The 20,077-nt window shown below is 48.1% G+C and overlaps 1 protein-coding gene across 2 annotated transcripts in view; it reads left to right on the forward strand.

Annotated features, from left to right (window-relative positions):
* The window catches only part of LOC146869129 (butyrophilin subfamily 1 member A1-like), an 862,288-nt gene that overhangs the window by 110,188 nt on the left and 732,023 nt on the right, over nt 1-20,077 (forward strand). The window lies entirely within an intron of this gene.

Raw genomic sequence — 20,077 nt, forward strand, 5'->3', positions numbered from 1 at the left:
AAATGATAATAACTCGAGGCCCCACTGCTTTGAAGCAGTGAAAGAAAGGAAACCCAAAATGATAATAACTGGAGGCCCCACTGCTTTGAAGCAGTAAAAGAAAGGAAACCTAAAATGATAATAACTGGAGGCCGCACTGCTTTGAAGCAGTGAACGAAAGGAAACATAAAATGATAATAACTGGAGGCCCCACTGCTTTGAAGCAGTGAAAGAAAGGAAACCTAAAATGATAATAACTGGAGGCCCCACTGCTTTGAAGCAGTAAAAGAAAGGAAACCTAAAATGATAATAACTCGAGGCCCCGCTACTTTGAAGCAGTGAAAGAAAGGAAACATAAAATGATAATAACTGGAGGCCCCACTGCTTTGAAGCAGTGAAAGAAAGGAAACCTAAAATGATAATAACTGGAGGCCCCACTGCTTTGAAGCAGTAAAAGAAAGGAAACCTAAAATGATAATAACTCGAGGCCCCGCTACTTTGAAGCAGTAAAAGAAAGGAAACCTAAAATGATAATAACTCGAGGCCCCACTGCTTTGAAGCAGTAAAAGAAAGGAAACCTAAAATGATAATAACTCGAGGCCCCACTGCTTTGAAGCAGTAAAAGAAAGGAAACATAAAATGATAATAACTGGAGGCCCCGCTGCTTTGAAGCAGTGAAAGAAAGGAAACATAAAATGATAATAACTCGAGGCCCCGCTGCTTTGAAGCAGTGAAAGGAAGGAAACATAAAATGATAATAACTCGAGGCCCCACTGCTTTGAAGCAGTGAAAGAAAGGAAACATAAAATGATAATAACTCGAGGCCCCACTGCTTTGAAGCAGTAAAAGAAAGGAAACCTAAAATTATAATTATTATGATCATTTTACGTTTTCCGGCTGCAGGAGGTTTGCAGGCAGGCCGCTGCGATGACAGAGGAGCAGGGGGAGGAGTGTGTTTAATATTTTTTGAAACCCCCTAACCCCCTTCCTGTTTAAACATTAAAGTATGGAAATTACTCCATCTGGGCGACTGAATAAAATGCTCTGTCACCTGATGGAGTAACCATGCTCTGAATTTAGACCAGTGGACATTTCATAACTTTGGCAGGACCCCCCTCATGGAGGTTCGTGTCAATATATTTAAAGTTTGACTGACAGTTTGCTCAGCTGTAGGATCGCTTTTGATGTGAGCTGGGAGTGCCAAAATTACAAGCACATTTCCGTTCATAGATGAACAGATGCTGAACTCGCCTGTGGTCCGTTGAGAAGACCAAAGACCAGTAACATTCTGTTCTCTGTGCTAGCTTGAGAGCGCCGTTCGACAGGAACATTGAACATGTAGCTTCAGGGAAAAGTTATAGTGCCGTTGGCACATTAATGACGGGCTCTGCAAACCTGGCAGCTGTATGCTGGTGATAGAAAAACCTTCATAAATAAATCAGTGGTGAAAAAGGGAGCTTTATCCCATGGTATGGGGAGTCATTTAAAGTTTTTTTTACTATCCTTTACTGTCACTTTTTTCACTGGGATAAGGGAGAGTAAAAACTGGCTTTTTGACTGCCCGCTCTAAATCGCGCGGGCGGTAGAACGTCCAAACCTCCGACAGCCATTGTGATGGAGTTCCCTCTCCATCAAACTGGACGTCAGCCCTATCTGTGGGGGACATGGAGTAGTCCCGATAGCTGACATACTTAAGGTCCTCCCATCTGAAAATCAGGGGGGCAGCCCAGCAGTTTGGCAGACCGGGTACTCCATCGCCGTTGCAAACTCTGCCAAACTCTAAATCAGCCGCTAAGTGTCCTGAGACCAAGTTCTGACGCTGTTCAAAGTAGCTAGAATCTCTGATTCCTCTCTTTGCTTCCTTGGTTTGGATCATTTCTTTCCTGCAGCTCTAACACTGAAGCAATGACCCTTCTCCACTAACTCCCACCAGGTCAGTCATGGATTTCACAAAGGTTCTTTCTTCCTCCCATCTCGGTTGGCATGGATCCCAGGCCCATCGCCACTGAAGAGAGGCAGGTAGGTGCCAACATGAGTTTATTAGCTACCACGCAATCACCTCTCTCTGTCCAGAGCAGCAACTGCCCAGAATGGCATTCGCCTTCAAACATAAGGGGTGAGCACAGAACTATGGCTCATCAACACTTTGCCACATCACCAAACCCACATCCGTCCATCCATCTGTATGTTTGTTCTTCCTCTTTATTTGCACCTCACGGTCTCATTTAAAAACAATCCAACTCCACAGTGAGACTGTCAACTATAGTCTAATATTGTTAATTTCTTAAGGACGCTGTGCAATATATACTGGGATAATGCAGTGGATATTCTCTCGTATCTGAATAAGCTTCTATTGTCTGTTCCCAATAGGACCTTTGGAGTCAGCCCTGGTGTCTGATTGAATGGCTTTGTTGTGTATGTCATCTGCATGCTCTCCATTCGGTGGCATTTCTCCTGGTTTTTGTGTTGTCCGGCCTGGGTATTATCAGTCTCACAGTATTCTGATTGGTTGGCTTGTATCCTTCCTCTGCTGATGTTGCTTAAATTCAGGTAACTACTTTTTCAATATGGCATTAGCCAAGACCTTTTGATCTTATTAAAATAATATATGTAATATACATACATACACATTGGGTCATTGGTTAGCCCACATCAGCCATTGACTAAGTTCACTGAGACTGATAGCAATCTGCCCTTTTACAAGGAGCACATCCACACACAAAATAGTTTCTCTAAGTGCTAGGGACTGCTACAGCAGTCTGTTATAAATAATGTTTGTGTCATAGTTTAATGCAGATACACGTGCTCTGCATAGTCCTGCCATCCAGTGTTGGGCTTGAATGTTTGCTGCTTGATTTTCTTCAAAGAAAATATTTTTAATTCTTGATTCCACTGTGACTCCACCCTGAGCTGGCACTGCACATGTTTACCTACTCCGGGTGTCTTTTTCTGACAATTTGAACAGGTACTAACAAGTCTCTGAGAATCGATGTGTCACACACCTTTCATTCAGGTCCCCACGGTCAAATTTGACACCCACACAATGAGAGAAAACCTTTGTGGTCTGCACTCTTCTTGACGACACCATTCAGAGACCCACTTTTACTGATCAAATTCCAATTGCGAGGGCCTGGGGTCCTCTTCTGGCAGCCAGCCCTCTTGTCTTTTACGATTTCTCTGTGGATAATGCTCACAGGGTGATGGAACAGATGCCTCAGTGCCATGTCAAATATCTGTGGTTAGTCCACTACAAGGTCTGTAATCCCTGCCTATCCCCGACTATGACGATACTGTGCAAAGCCTGTCTCTACTTTCGGATGGAGAAGACCCTCCAATACAGACGGAAAAGGCATTGGGGACGCCAAAAGATGCAACAACAATCCTCCGTCAACAAATTGCACTTTCTTTGGAAGACATGCCTAATCTGGCACCGAGGAGGAAGATTGTGGCGTGCCCTTGGACATTCCTCCCCACCAATACTCATTGAATCCAGAGGCGGTCTTCTCCCTCAACTCAGACCAGGAGGAAGAGGAGGAGGTTCCCGTAATCTCTGTAACCAACAGTCATCGAAACAAGACCTTAGCAAGGGTCGTGAGTATGGTTGATGCCAACACACATGCACAGCCAACAAAAATGTCCCACACAAAGGTAGAGCACCACCCCCGAGGGCGTTGAGACCTATGTCTAAGCCATACCAGCTTTCAGGGCCTCCAACACATTCAGACTCTGGTCGGCCCCAACCAAAGGCTTTGAGCTGACAAAGCTCCTGCCTAAGAGCACCGATACTCCACTGCTGTCCTGTAACCGCCACAACTTTACTCGAAGCTGAAAACCCTTTTGACGCTGGCACCTCCAAAGCCCTCTTTCCAAGGCTCTTGTTGATGGTGACGACTCCATCGATGACTGGCTCTGGTGACTTGGAGCAGCCAATCCTTCAGAGACTGAAGAAAGAACTTGATGCAAGGCAGAGTAGACTCTTTATTCATCGAGACTCTTCATTCTTCCATAAACAGAGCAGATTTCTGCAAAACCACTGACGAAACCTGTTGAGACTCAATAGAGGAGAATGGCCTTTAATGAGGTGTCTGCTTGGGAGACCCTCCATACTTGCAAGGCCAAAATACAAAGAGACAGGGCCACCAGCCCTCCCTCCTTGTTTCACTTCCACCTCTTCCTCCTCCACCTTCACCTCCTCCAACACCACCATCCTCTGCCCCCACACTCACAAGATGATTCCTCATATAGTATAGGCATCCACCCTGCTAACCCCTAATACATGCCCTTTGAGCCAGCGCCCACAGACGACATTTGGGATGAATATAACTTTCATCCTTCGAGAGATCCAGACATGGATCACTACCCTGTTAGAACCTGTTTGCAGATAAGGACACAACATACCTCAAGGTGATCCAATGGGTGGCCACCTTCCACAAGTTTGACATGCATGTCCTCCACGAGGGCAATGACTTCCTTGTGGAGTCATTGTCCAAGTCGAAGGGGATAGTCAAATTCTTGCCCATGCAAGTTAAAATCAGTTAAAGCTAGGGTGGTAACACCATGGGATGAAAAGAAAATTACTTTTTCTTTTTTTCCTGACCATTGGTGCTGCGAACAAAAGAGTGATGTTACGTGCCACTACCCACATGACCAAACCTAACCCTGTTTTTATAAGTGTTGGCATTCCAGCAACTCTTTCTTCTTTTGCAGATCAATCGCCAACTCAGAGTCAGAACTTTCATGCACCTCCTAGGGATGATGCCCTCCTGCATCACCAGAGTACCCCACGCCGGCTCCAAATGCATCTATTACGGGAATGCGTTTTAGCACAATGGTCTCAAGCAGAGGGTCAATGGGACGATCCAGGACCTGGTTCTCAAAGGTAAAGTTAGACCAAATGTCTAACTCAGATCAAAATCTAACTCTACTACTTTTCGATATTTACAAAGGTAAGTTACTGCGATTAAAGTTACTAGTAGTAACTTACCTTTGAATACCAAACAGTTGTAAAGTTAAACTTTTGGTGTAAGTTAGACTTTTGGTATAACTTTACGTTTGTGAATCAGGCCCCTAGTGTTGCTGAAGACAAGCACCTGTCACTTTTCTTCAGGGGTGTGTAGGAAGATAGACTTCTCTTGCAGATGTCCCCCCACTTTTTGCCGCCATTGAACTACTAGATGTTGGTTTCTGACTCAGACAGTGCACTGAAACATCCTAATCAGTCTACCGTGCCACATGTTAATTGTAACCCAATTGGCAAGGACGTTTGTACCCCGATAAGTCCCTAGTAAATGGTACACCTGGTACATAGGGAATGGGTACTAAAGAGGGCCCCTGAGGGCTGCAGCATGTATTATGCCACCCTAAGGGACCTACACAAAATCAGCATGCAGACTGCCATTGCACGCTGCATGAAATGGTGCAAACCATTCCAAAAACACAACATGGCATACTCCCTGTGTGCCATGCTAATGTACACTGCATATAGTGTAATTAAGTCACCCCTACAGCAGGCCTTACAGCCCTAAGGAAGGGTGCAGTATATTATATGTGAGGCCACATCTGCATGAGCAGATGTGGCCCTGTGATGTCTAGTTCCATTACTAAATATTGCAAGTGATCGGGCAGCCATTTTAAGTATAAGTACTGGGCATTGGTCATTACGAGTTACCCACCTACATGATGGCTGCACTGAAACTAATGGTGTTTAGTATCAAAAACCTCATCTTAATAAATCTGTGCTGATGGCAGCATCAGATTATTATTACATGCACCCAGAGGGCACCTTAGAGTTGACCCCTGTTACCTTAATAGTCCCTTTGTGTGCTGGCTGACTGGTATCTTCCAGCCTGCAACCACTGATGAGTTTCTGACCACCTGCAGGTGGGAAAATTAGATAAAACCAAAGGGGATGATGAACGGAGTGTTGAACATTGCAAGCACTCACCCCCAGTCAACTGATCTGGGTTTAATCCATCATCATTCTTTAGCTCACTCCACCACCCCAGTTCAGACATGGCCATATGCAAATCAGTCTGACCCTGTGCCTCATGGGAACAGTCCAGCCCGAACTGCCAAGCCATGTCTTCCCTGGACCGGAAACAAGCAGATCAGTTGACTGCGGGTGAGTATTTGCAATGTTCAACACTCCGTCCATCATCCCCTTTGGTTTTGCTTTGTTCACCATAAGTTATCAGGGTATGCCCAGACGTGGGTCCCTTGCTCACTTTGCCACTGGATTCAAGATAGCCTGGCTGATGAGGGTTATGGACCCAAAACCGGTCCCAGGATGCTTGTTTCAGGTCCAGGAAAGTTAAAGGACAATTAGGAGAGGACTTGCAGCAAACCCCTTTAGACTTAGAGGTTTCTAGGGCCCACACCCACGGGAGCACTGGAGTATTCGAGTTACCTCACCCAGGGAAGCCTGGTGCATAGGTGTCAAATGGTGTCGGGTCGCGTCATCGTTTTCATTGGCGACTGGCTGCAAAGTACTGCTACCGGGAAGAAGAGAAGTGTCCAGTGTGATACAAGCCTGGATCAAAGATCGGAAGAACCTGAAAGCAGAGGGGACAGAGTCTGGGTCAATTTCCAGTGACCAGGGGCACGATAGACGAATGCCCACCGATGTTGGGTGTTTCAGGTGCGAAGAGGTGTAGCTTGACTCTTCAGCCACGAGGACCAGGAGGCATCAACAGTGACCAGGAGCTGGATTTGAGCTGTCCCACGAGGGACGTCGAGTGCTGCGGTGTCGGTTCCCGGATTGGACCCAACAAGCCTTGGCAACAGCAACCCACTCAGAAGGAGAAAAGATGCTTCGGTGCGGACCAGCAAGGTCCTGGGGACTCCCCAAGCAATGGAGAGTCAGGGCACATCCGGAGCAACCAGGTATGCCCAATCAGAGTAGGAGTTGCCTTTGCAGGGACCCACCAGTCAACCAGGGATCGCGAAGGGACCTCGAGAGGAATCACACAATACCAGCCCATGGAACACTCGGAGAGTGTAGGCCAGTAATCTTCGGTGGAAATGCTGCTCGGGACGTGGACTACAAGTAGCCGAAAGCACAGCCTCAAGGATCGACAAGAAGCATATGCACTTGCAAATGTGCACGGTGTCCAGGGGTTTCGGTTCCACGGTCCCCACAAGGGTTACGGGTCTCAGCTTTGCTGGGAGCTTGGGTCAGCCTCTAGGAAGTCTGGAAACCCACCTCCTGTGTGCAAATTCTTCGGAGTCCGGAGGGGGCTTCGGAGATGCAAACTGGTCAGATGCGTTTTAGGTGCCTGCCTTGCAGGGGAGTAACTCCTTTACTCTGAAGGAGATTCTTCAGTCATCTAGTTCAATGTAAATCGCCGAAGTTCCAGGATTCAGCATCAGAGTTTCGTCCAGGTAAATCTAAAGTCCTGTAGCCAGGGGTTCCTACTTTATAGCCAAGGAAGGGGTGGGACAAACTCTAGGGACCCACCTATGGAAGGGTCAGGAAAGAGGGGTGGCTACACCCATTTCCTTTGTCCAGTTTCGCACCAGAGCAGGGGCTGGCAGCCCCTGCAACCGGTTTGAGCTGGACTATGCACAGGGACACAAAATGTTCCCCCAGTGCAGACTTCAAAGCACTCTTGGAGTGCACCCACCCAGCCCCAATACACTAAAGCCTGTCTGGGAGGTGGTTACACCTCCCTGTGACAGGAAACCTATTGTCCAGGCCTCCCCTGCCGGAGTTTCGTCCAGCAGCAGGAGGGCAGACTCGTGTCTGTAGCTGCAGCATCCATTTTGTGATGCCAGGGCTCTTTTAAGTTGGCACCGGGTATACCGGTTGTGCCATGCTTCTCCCTCTAGTAGGGTGGGATCATACTCCCATACCAGTTACTGGTGTGGGGGTATGATTCCAAGGTGTCTGACACCAAACACAACATGTTTCCATGCAGCCATTCCAAAGTTAGCATTTACCGTTTAGTTATAATGCACTTAAGAGTGTATAGTTTGGCTGCATCACAAACAACCCCGGAATAAAAGGTTCCAAAAGCTGCAGAGGGGCTCTACTCATGCATGGGCACCCTCTCACATGAAACCAAGCACCCTGCCTTCAGGATTGTTAAGGCCTGCCATAGGGGTGACTGATAGGTTTACATGTGCAGTGATATGGAGAGATATAGGTAACCTATATCTCAGTAAGGGGTGCATACACCACCTTACACAGGCTGCTGTAGCAGACCTGTTCTGTCATTTTAAAAGGCTTCCCAGGGGTGGCATAATACATGCTACAGCCCCTGGTAGGCCTCTGGGGTACCTATGCCCTGTGTACATAGTATACCATATACTAGGGACTCATAAGGGTACCCCAGAATCCAATCTGGAGTGTACCTAAAGTACATGCAATCAATTTGGAGAGGAAGCAGCTAGGCTGGGGTCCTGGATAGCAGGGCCCCAGCCAGACTAAAAAAGTCGAAAAACCGTGAAACATCAGCAAAAAGTGGGGGTAACTATAAGAAGCAGATCCTACTCTCCTACACATTTCCCCTAATATATACAGTCAATATTCTAAGGGATGTGGGGAGGAGGGCAATATTTACACGTATGGTGAGCATTCTGGAAACAAATATTGAGTCATATAGAAAGTAACAGGTCTACTGATACCATAGGGTCCTGTTACCGTCATACCTGGTATTCGCCTCTGCAACTAGGGCAAATTGGGCATGGGGGAATGGACAGTGATTTCACACATGTTTCTAGTGGCCACACAATACCTGGCAGAACATTGGAAGTAAAAAATCCTGGATAGTTCAATATGGGCACGACGCCTGTCGACATTGATGAAAATGAAAATGTTAACCTATGACCTAAGAGACATGAGAAAGAAATTTGAGGCAATTTGGAAACTAGTCCATGACCACTTTCAAGAAGAATCATTAGCTTAATGTTTTTTCCACATAAGGTATCCAAATTTGCGTGCTTTATGACGGCTTCCTTATCAAGCCCATCAAAAAAGATAAACCTAAGACCTTTTTCAACTCATCCAGATTTGTGGGAGTCCACCGGGTACTCTAGAATGGGGCTTAAGTCTGGCACTGTTGTCTTTCAAATACTGTTCAGCATACAAATTAGTCTGCTCAACAATCTCATCCAAAAATACATTGTCCATAAACAGCTGGAAAAAATGTACAGGCAAAAAGTTTTCAGTATCCACTCTACATCCTTGCGACATCAGTAAAGGCAGAGCCCCAAGCTGCAAACACGATGCCTCTTGCTGCACTATTGGCTCATGAGTGTCCTCCTCTAAAATAGGCACTTCATCCGCGCTGAGAGTAGCTTCATCCGCACTGAGGGTAGCGTCATCCGCACTGAGAGTAGCTTCATCCGCACTGAGAGTAGCTTCATCCGCACTGAGAGAAGCTTAATCCGCACTGCGAGTAGATTCATCCGCACTGAGAGAAGCTTCATCCGCACTGAGAGTAGCTTCATCTGCACTGAGAGTAGCTTCATCCGCACTGAGAGAAGCTTCATCCGCACTGAGAGTAGCTTCATCCGCACTGAGAGTAGCTTCATCCGCACTGAGAGTAGCTTCATCCGCACTGAGAGTAGCTTCATCTTCACTGAGAGTAGCTTCATCCGCACTGAGAGAAGCTTCATCCGCACTGAGAGAAGCTTCATCCGCACTGAGAGAAGCTTCATCCGCACTGAGAGAAGCTTCATCCGCACTGAGAGTAGCTTCATCCGCACTGAGAGAAGCTTCATCTGCACTAAGAGTAGCTTCATCTTCACTGAGAGTAGCTTCATCTGCACTGAGAGTAGCTTCATCTTCACGGAGAGTAGCTTCATCCGCACTGAGAGTAGCTTCATCTGCACTGACAGTAGCTTCATCTGCACTGACAGTAGCTTCATGCGCACCGAGAGTAGCTTCATCCGCACTGAGAGTAGCTTCATCCGCACTGAGAGTAGCTTCATCCGCACTGAGAGTAGCTTCATCCGCACTGAGAGTAGCTTCATCCGCACTGAGAGTAGCTTCATCCACACTGAGAGAAGCTTCATCCGCACTGAGAGTAGCTTCATCCGCACTGAGAGAAGCTTAATCCGCACTGCGAGTAGCTTCATCCGCACTGAGAGAAGCTTCATCCGCACTGAGAGTAGCTTCATCTGCACTGAGAGTAGCTTCATCTGCACTGAGAGAAGCTTCATCCGCACTGAGAGTAGCTTCATCCGCACTGAGAGAAGCTTCATCCGCACTGAGAGAAGCTTCATCCGCACTGAGAGAAGCTTCATCCGCACTGAGAGAAGCTTCATCCGCACTGAGAGAAGCTTCATCCGCACTGAGAGTAGCTTAATCCGCACTGAGAGTAGCTTCATCCGCACTGAGAGAAGCTTCATCCGCACTGAGAGTAGCTTCATCCGCACTGAGAGAAGCTTCATCCGCACTGAGAGAAGCTTCATCCGCACTGAGAGAAGCTTCATCCGCACTGAGAGAAGCTTCATCCGCACTGAGAGAAGCTTCATCCACACTGAGAGAAGCTTCATCCGCACTGAGAGAAGCTTCATCCGCACTGAGAGAAGCTTCATCCGCACTGAGAGTAGCTTCATCCGCACTGAGAGTAGCTTCATCCGCACTGAGAGTAGCTTCATCCGCACTGAGAGTAGCTTCATCCGCACTGAGAGAAGCTTCATCCGCACTGAGAGAAGCTTCATCCGCACTGAGAGAAGCTTCATCCACACTGAGAGAAGCTTCATCCGCACTGAGAGAAGCTTCATCCGCACTGAGAGAAGCTTCATCCGCACTGAGAGAAGCTTCATCCGCACTGAGAGAAGCTTCATCCGCACTGAGAGAAGCTTCATCCGCACTGAGAGTAGCTTCATCCGCACTGAGAGTAGCTTCATCCGCACTGAGAGTAGCTTCATCCGCACTGAGAGAAGCTTCATCCGCACTGACAGTAGCTTCATCCGCACTGACAGTAGCTTCATCCGCACTGACAGTAGCTTCATCCGCACTGAGAGCAGCTTCATCTTCACTGAGAGTAGCTTCATCCGCACTGAGAGTAGCTTCATCCGCACTGAGAGAAGCTTCATCCGCACTGACAGCAGCTTCATCTGCACTGAGAGTAGCTTCATCTGCACTGAGAGTAGCTTCATCCGCACTGAGAGTAGCTTCATCCGCACTGAGAGTAGCTTCATCCGCACTGAGAGTAGCTTCATCCGCACTGAGAGAAGCTTCATCCGCACTGAGAGTAGCTTCATTCGCACTGAGAGAAGCTTCATCCGCACTGAGAGTAGCTTCATCCGCACTGAGAGTAGCTTCATCCGCACTGAGAGAAGCTTCATCTGCACTAAGAGTAGCTTCATCTTCACTGAGAGTAGCTTCATCTGCACTGAGAGTAGCTTCATCTTCACGGAGAGTAGCTTCATCCGCACTGAGAGTAGCTTCATCTGCACTGACAGTAGCTTCATCTGCACTGACAGTAGCTTCATGCGCACCGAGAGTAGCTTCATCCGCACTGAGAGTAGCTTCATCCGCACTGAGAGTAGCTTCATCCGCACTGAGAGTAGCTTCATCCGCACTGAGAGTAGCTTCATCCGCACTGAGAGTAGCTTCATCCACACTGAGAGAAGCTTCATCCGCACTGAGAGTAGCTTCATCCGCACTGAGAGAAGCTTAATCCGCACTGCGAGTAGCTTCATCCGCACTGAGAGAAGCTTCATCCGCACTGAGAGTAGCTTCATCTGCACTGAGAGTAGCTTCATCCGCACTGAGAGAAGCTTCATCCGCACTGAGAGTAGCTTCATCCGCACTGAGAGTAGCTTCATCCGCACTGAGAGTAGCTTCATCCGCACTGAGAGTAGCTTCATCCGCACTGAGAGTAGCTTCATCCGCACTGAGAGTAGCTTCATCCACACTGAGAGAAGCTTCATCCGCACTGAGAGTAGCTTCATCCGCACTGAGAGAAGCTTAATCCGCACTGCGAGTAGCTTCATCCGCACTGAGAGAAGCTTCATCCGCACTGAGAGTAGCTTCATCTGCACTGAGAGTAGCTTCATCTGCACTGAGAGAAGCTTCATCCGCACTGAGAGTAGCTTCATCCGCACTGAGAGAAGCTTCATCCGCACTGAGAGAAGCTTCATCCGCACTGAGAGAAGCTTCATCCGCACTGAGAGAAGCTTCATCCGCACTGAGAGAAGCTTCATCCGCACTGAGAGAAGCTTCATCCGCACTGAGAGTAGCTTAATCCGCACTGAGAGTAGCTTCATCCGCACTGAGAGAAGCTTCATCCGCACTGAGAGTAGCTTCATCCGCACTGAGAGAAGCTTCATCCGCACTGAGAGAAGCTTCATCCGCACTGAGAGAAGCTTCATCCACACTGAGAGAAGCTTCATCCGCACTGAGAGAAGCTTCATCCGCACTGAGAGAAGCTTCATCCGCACTGAGAGAAGCTTCATCCGCACTGAGAGAAGCTTCATCCGCACTGAGAGTAGCTTCATCCGCACTGAGAGTAGCTTCATCCGCACTGAGAGAAGCTTTATCCGCACTGAGAGTAGCTTCATCTGCACTGAGAGTAGCTTCATCCGCAGTGAGAGAAGCTTCATCCGCACTGAGAGAAGCTTCATCCGCACTGAGAGAAGCTTCATCCGCACTGAGAGAAGCTTCACCCGCACTGAGAGTAGCTTCATCCGCACTGAGAGTAGCTTCATCCGCACTGAGAGTAGCTTCATCCGCACTGAGAGAAGCTTCATCCGCACTGACAGTAGCTTCATCCGCACTGACAGTAGCTTCATCCGCACTGAGAGTAGCTTCATCCGCACTGAGAGCAGCTTCATCTTCACTGAGAGTAGCTTCATCCGCACTGAGAGTAGCTTCATCCGCACTGAGAGAAGCTTCATCTGCACTGAGAGTAGCTTCATCTGCACTGAGAGAAGCTTCATCCGCACTGACAGCAGCTTCATCTGCACTGAGAGTAGCTTCATCTGCACTGAGAGTAGCTTCATCCGCACTGAGAGTAGCTTCATCCGCACTGAGAGTAGCTTCATCCGCACTGAGAGTAGCTTCCTCCGCACTGAGAGAAGCTTCATCCGCACTGAGAGTAGCTTCATCCGCACTGAGAGAAGCTTCATCCGCACTGAGAGTAGCTTCATCCGCACTGAGAGTAGCTTCATCCGCACTGAGAGAAGCTTCATCTGCACTAAGAGTAGCTTCATCTTCACTGAGAGTAGCTTCATCTGCACTGAGAGTAGCTTCATCTTCACGGAGAGTAGCTTCATCCGCACTGAGAGTAGCTTCATCTGCACTGACAGTAGCTTCATCTGCACTGACAGTAGCTTCATGCGCACCGAGAGTAGCTTCATCCGCACTGAGAGTAGCTTCATCCGCACTGAGAGTAGCTTCATCCGCACTGAGAGTATCTTCATCCGCAGTGAGAGTAGCTTCATCCGCACTGAGAGTAGCTTCATCCACACTGAGAGAAGCTTCATCCGCACTGAGAGTAGCTTCATCCGCACTGAGAGAAGCTTAATCCGCACTGCGAGTAGCTTCATCCGCACTGAGAGAAGCTTCATCCGCACTGAGAGTAGCTTCATCTGCACTGAGAGTAGCTTCATCCGCACTGAGAGAAGCTTCATCCGCACTGAGAGTAGCTTCATCCGCACTGAGAGTAGCTTCATCCGCACTGAGAGTAGCTTCATCCGCACTGAGAGTAGCTTCATCCGCACTGAGAGTAGCTTCATCCGCACTGAGAGTAGCTTCATCCACACTGAGAGAAGCTTCATCCGCACTGAGAGTAGCTTCATCCGCACTGAGAGAAGCTTAATCCGCACTGCGAGTAGCTTCATCCGCACTGAGAGAAGCTTCATCCGCACTGAGAGTAGCTTCATCTGCACTGAGAGTAGCTTCATCTGCACTGAGAGAAGCTTCATCCGCACTGAGAGTAGCTTCATCCGCACTGAGAGAAGCTTCATCCGCACTGAGAGAAGCTTCATCCGCACTGAGAGAAGCTTCATCCGCACTGAGAGAAGCTTCATCCGCACTGAGAGAAGCTTCATCCGCACTGAGAGTAGCTTAATCCGCACTGAGAGTAGCTTCATCCGCACTGAGAGAAGCTTCATCCGCACTGAGAGTAGCTTCATCCGCACTGAGAGAAGCTTCATCCGCACTGAGAGAAGCTTCATCCGCACTGAGAGAAGCTTCATCCGCACTGAGAGAAGCTTCATCCGCACTGAGAGAAGCTTCATCCACACTGAGAGAAGCTTCATCCGCACTGAGAGAAGCTTCATCCGCACTGAGAGAAGCTTCATCCGCACTGAGAGTAGCTTCATCCGCACTGAGAGTAGCTTCATCCGCACTGAGAGAAGCTTCATCCGCACTGAGAGTAGCTTCATCCGCACTGAGAGTAGCTTCATCCGCACTGAGAGTAGCTTCATCCGCACTGAGAGTAGCTTCATCCGCACTGAGAGAAGCTTCATCCGCACTGAGAGAAGCTTCATCCACACTGAGAGAAGCTTCATCCGCACTGAGAGAAGCTTCATCCGCACTGAGAGAAGCTTCATCCGCACTGAGAGAAGCTTCATCCGCACTGAGAGAAGCTTCATCCGCACTGAGAGTAGCTTCATCCACACTGAGAGTAGCTTCATCCGCACTGAGAGTAGCTTCATCCGCACTGAGAGTAGCTTCATCCGCACTGAGAGTAGCTTCATCCGCACTGAGAGAAGCTTCATCCGCACTGACAGTAGCTTCATCCGCACTGACAGTAGCTTCATCCGCACTGAGAGTAGCTTCATCCGCACTGAGAGCAGCTTCATCTTCACTGAGAGTAGCTTCATCCGCACTGAGAGTAGCTTCATCCGCACTGAGAGAAGCTTCATCTGCACTGAGAGTAGCTTCATCTGCACTGAGAGAAGCTTCATCCGCACTGACAGCAGCTTCATCTGCACTGAGAGTAGCTTCATCTGCACTGAGAGTAGCTTCATCCGCACTGAGAGTAGCTTCATCCGCACTGAGAGTAGCTTCATCCGCACTGAGAGTAGCTTCATCCGCACTGAGAGAAGCTTCATCCGCACTGAGAGTAGCTTCATCCGCACTGAGAGAAGCTTCATCCGCACTGAGAGTAGCTTCATCTGCACTGAGAGTAGCTTCATCCGCACTGAGAGTAGCTTCATCTGCACTGACAGTAGCTTCATCTGCACTGACAGTAGCTTCATGCGCACCGAGAGTAGCTTCATCCGCACTGAGAGTAGCTTCATCCGCACTGAGAGTAGCTTCATCCGCACTGAGAGTAGCTTCATCCACACTGAGAGAAGCTTCATCCGCACTGAGAGTAGCTTCATCCGCACTGAGAGAAGCTTAATCCACACTGCGAGTAGCTTCATCCGCACTGAGAGAAGCTTCATCCGCACTGAGAGTAGCTTCATCTGGACTGAGAGTAGCTTCATCCGCACTGAGAGAAGCTTCATCCGCACTGAGAGAAGCTTCATCCGCACTGAGAGAAGCTTCATCTGCACTGAGAGAAGCTTCATCCGCACTGAGAGAAGCTTCATCCGCACTGAGAGAAGCTTCATCCGCACTGAGAGAAGCTTCATCCGCACTGAGAGTAGCTTCATCCGCACTGAGAGTAGCTTCATCCGCACTGAGAGAAGCTTCATCCGCACTGAGAGTAGCTTCATCCGCACTGAGAGTAGCTTCATCCGCACTGAGAGTAGCTTCATCTGCACTGAGAGTAGCTTCATCCGCACTGAGAGAAGCTTCATCCGCACTGAGAGAAGCTTCATCCGCACTGAGAGAAGCTTCATCCGCACTGAGAGTAGCTTCATCCGCACTGAGAGTAGCTTCATCCGCACTGAGAGTAGCTTCATCCGCACTGAGAGAAGCTTCATCCGCACTGACAGTAGCTTCATCCGCACTGACAGTAGCTTCATCCGCACTGAGAGTAGCTTCATCCGCACTGAGAGCAGCTTCATCTTCACTGAGAGTAGCTTCATCCGCACTGAGAGTAGCTTCATCCGCACTGAGAGAAGCTTCATCTGCACTGAGAGTAGCTTCATCTGCACTGAGAGAAGCTTCATCCGCACTGACAGCAGCTTCATCTGCACTGAGAGTAGCTTCATCTGCACTGAGAGTAGCTTCATCCGCCCTGAGAGTAGCTTCATCCGCACTGAGAGTAGCTTCATCCGCACTGAGAGTAGCTTCATCCGCACTGAGAGAAGCTTCATCCGCACTGAGAGTAGCTTCATCCGCACTGAGAGAAGCTTCATCCGCACTGAGAGTAGCTTCATCCGCACTGAGAGTAGCTTCATCCGCACTGAGAGAAGCTTCATCTGCACTAAGAGTAGCTTCATCTTCACTGAGAGTAGCTTCATCTGCACTGAGAGTAGCTTCATCTTCACGGAGAGTAGCTTCATCCGCACTGAGAGTAGCTTCATCTGCACTGACAGTAGCTTCATCTGCACTGACAGTAGCTTCATGCGCACCGAGAGTAGCTTCATCCGCACTGAGAGTAGCTTCATCCGCACTGAGAGTAGCTTCATCCGCACTGAGAGTAGCTTCATCCGCACTGAGAGTAGCTTCATCCGCACTGAGAGTAGCTTCATCCACACTGAGAGAAGCTTCATCCGCACTGAGAGTAGCTTCATCCGCACTGAGAGTAGCTTCATCCGCACTGAGAGAAGCTTCATCCGCACTGAGAGTAGCTTCATCCGCACAGGAAAAACCTACCAGCACCTAATCTGCACAGACACAGCAAAAACCAAAGATATCCCACTAGAAAAAAAAACTAAACAAATTACTCACAAGACAACACAATACATATTGTGCACAAATGCAAGAAGATTTTCACACACAATAAAACGGAAGCTAAACATGCTGCTATTATTTTACCAGTTACAAAAAACGTATTCAGGGAAATGTTACTCATTTAGAGTAAATAGTACAAAAAAACGATTTCTTACCAAACACATGCAACTACACAAACTGCAGAACTACCAGTGGCGAAACCGCAAGCAGAAATAACCACAAAACAAGCATTGGCATAGCCAATAGGTCTCGCCTTTGGGTCTTTATAAGTGTTTAGTTATGCAGCACAATATCCTTGGTGCAACAACATCAAGTGTTGCATGGCTAAACACTTATAAGGTCCCAAAGGCTATGCCTGTTTGCCATAAAACAGAAAGATTCTCCTGGGTGATGAAGCCCTGAAATATTTGAGTTGTGCTGTTGCAAGTGTGTATGTATAAAAAGCGAATCGGTCCTTATAAGGAAAAGGCTCTGTCTAGAAAAAACTATGAAACAAAATTAACAGTTCCCGGACTGACAACAAAACTTTGTGTCATCAACACCGCATGTTGGTAACCTTGTAACAGAATAAACCTCTGCTACTGAGGTCCGCCTCGCTAGTGAGCCTGGTGCATGGGGGCACAGGGCTTGGGCGAGGTTAAGCCTGAAACCCACAATGCTTGCTTATTTTCATTGAATTAATGTGATATTTTGCATTCAGATACCGCTCGCAGATAACAACTCCTGAGGAAAGACCCAGCCAAATCTGTTGCAGTAATTTTTCGTGCAAATCACACACGGTAAAAAAACAAACTTGGCAGAGGGATCAAAACAGACCCCATCGTCAGGTGTTACTGGGGCCAGCATTATTTCTGGGAACAAGACATCACTAAGCAACCCCCCAGGTGTGGCAGAAGCCACCATTGTTTCTGGAAATAAGACACCACCAAACACCCCAACACCCTCAATGGGGCATGAAAGCAAATAAGCATCGTAAGGTCGTCAAAGAGCTGCAGGTCCAAGTGAAACAAAGGCTTTTGATTGGACAATTTGAAGATGCTCATCTGCATGAGGCGGTCCCGTTCACAAAGGCAGCGTATGCACTGCCCCCACCGTAAAATGTACACGCTGCTTGCAGATACGAGAGGGGGGGAGGGGCTGCACTTGATGTAGTGTCCCTCTACGCCAACCATAGTAATGTCTGGGAATTGGGCTGCTTTGAAGAAAGATGGGCATGGCCCAGATTACGAGGATACCCAACGGAGAATGAAGAACATCCTTCAACTACACTGCAGGAAATCTCAATTGAATTGTAAATCACCATGCAGATAGGAGGGTTTTCAAGCCGTGATCATGTGACCTTCCTTACTACGTGACGGGCATACTAATGAAAACACGGATACCTCCAGTGTGAACCAGCTGTGTGCCCCCCGCCCCACCTCCATTGATGTTCACAGCCGTCATTTTCAAAATATAAAAGATCCTTACCTCCTGCAGCTAACACCAAGAATATGAAATTATTAAATATTTCATACGTGTAACGGTAATGGAGCGCATCTTTCATGTGGGCTGAAGGAGCGTTACCACAGGGCACCCATTTTGCATCTTTAAAAACAAATGAACTTGTCTGAAAATGCACATTTTGTTTCTTGCACGTAAAAGGTAACTAAGGCTGGCTCATTCATGAATTTCTCACTCCTACAAGGGAACGCTGCTCGCAGCGGGCGTTTCTGACACACTCGATAAATACGCAGTATGTTTCAAGGGCGCGCAGGTTGTCTGAAGTAATGTATTTAGGTGTGTGATTAACTGCTTGCATTACAAAGTGCTGCATGAGGCACAGAATTCAAAGCAATTACTTTACATTTTAAACAGAACTGAAGAGGAAAATGGTTTTCTACATTGTGTTAAAATAGGTTTTGATTTGATTATTTATAGTGTGCTAGCATATACCGGCTTCTTGGCGCTAAGAACAAAAGACCAAATGAAGAAAGGACCAATATAATAAACAAGCAGCAATGAAAACAAGTGGTAGGGGTGGGGGGAGTGCGGCCGAGAGCACGGACGCGCAGCATTTACCTTGCGGGAGCGAACGCGATAATTGCTAACAGATGGCGCCGCTCGCTCCCGCAAGCAATCGCCAAACGTGCACGCGTTGCCATTGAAAGCAATGCAAAGCGTGCACATTTTTGGGCACAGAAGCAAATCGATTTCAAGAGGTCCCCTCCTATGCAGCACATGCGCGCTGCGTAGGCGAGACCTAAAAAGCAGAAGCTTTGAACTAGAATAAAAAGGAGAAATAAAACATTACAATCACAAATACAAATGACAAGAAATTAACAATTAACATTTTAAAACGCTATGTCACTACCCGAATGCCAGTCCATACACACAGCCAGCCGAACTCCAGACACCCACAAAAATGTTTCCTAGTGTCTAGTGCTTTTCTGCCCCCTTTGGTGGCAGATGGGCCTACAAATATGGTCAATCTGCCACCAAAGGGCATAGAAAAACAGCCAAAAGTAAAAAATAACTGATGCCCCAATGGGACAACCTTTACCCAAGGGGCTACCGCCAAACATAAATATATAAATATCCTTGGTGCTAGTGAGTTTTCTGCCCCCTCCCCCTTGGAGGTACATGGGCCTCCAAAGACGGGCGATCTGCCGGGGGAGTGGGGTAAGAAAATGACCAAAAGTAAATAAAAAAAATGAATCCCCAAATGGGGGTCGACCCTCGCCTAAGGGACCACCCCTATGAATAATATATACACAACCCTGGTGCTAGTGGGTTTTCTGCCCCCCGTCCCCTTAGTGGCCGATCTGCCACCAGGGGGACAGAACATGGCCAAACGTAATTTCAACAAATTATTATCTCCAATAGGGGTGAGGCTTGCCAAAGGGACCATCTCCAAAAAAATAATATAGAAACATCTATGGTGCTTGTGGGTTTTCTGCCTCCCTGGAGGTAGATGGGCCTCAAAATAGGGCCGATCTGCTCCCAGGGGGGCAGAAAATTGGCAAAAGTAATTATAAAACATTATTAGCCCCAATAGGGTCAATCCTTTCCCAAGGGACCGCCCCAAACAAAAAATAACAAAATACTTGGTGCTAGTGGCGTTTCCTGCCCCCCCCCCCCCACCTCCCAGGGGCAGATGGGCTTCCAAATAGGGCAGATTTGCACCGGGGGGAACAGACGAACAGCCAAAAGTAATTTATTTTGAATTATATCCCCAATGGGGGTTATCCTTGCTCAAGGGACCACCCCCCGGCATAATGTAACAATATCCCTGGTGCTAGTGGGTGTTCTGCCCCCTGGGGACAGATAGGCCTCAAAATGGGCTGATCTGCCACAGGGGCTGGGGGAGCA

The sequence above is a fragment of the Triturus cristatus genome, chromosome 1_1 (genome assembly GCF_964204655.1).
Source record: "Triturus cristatus chromosome 1_1, aTriCri1.1, whole genome shotgun sequence".
In the NCBI taxonomy this organism is placed as follows: Eukaryota; Metazoa; Chordata; class Amphibia; order Caudata; family Salamandridae; genus Triturus; species Triturus cristatus.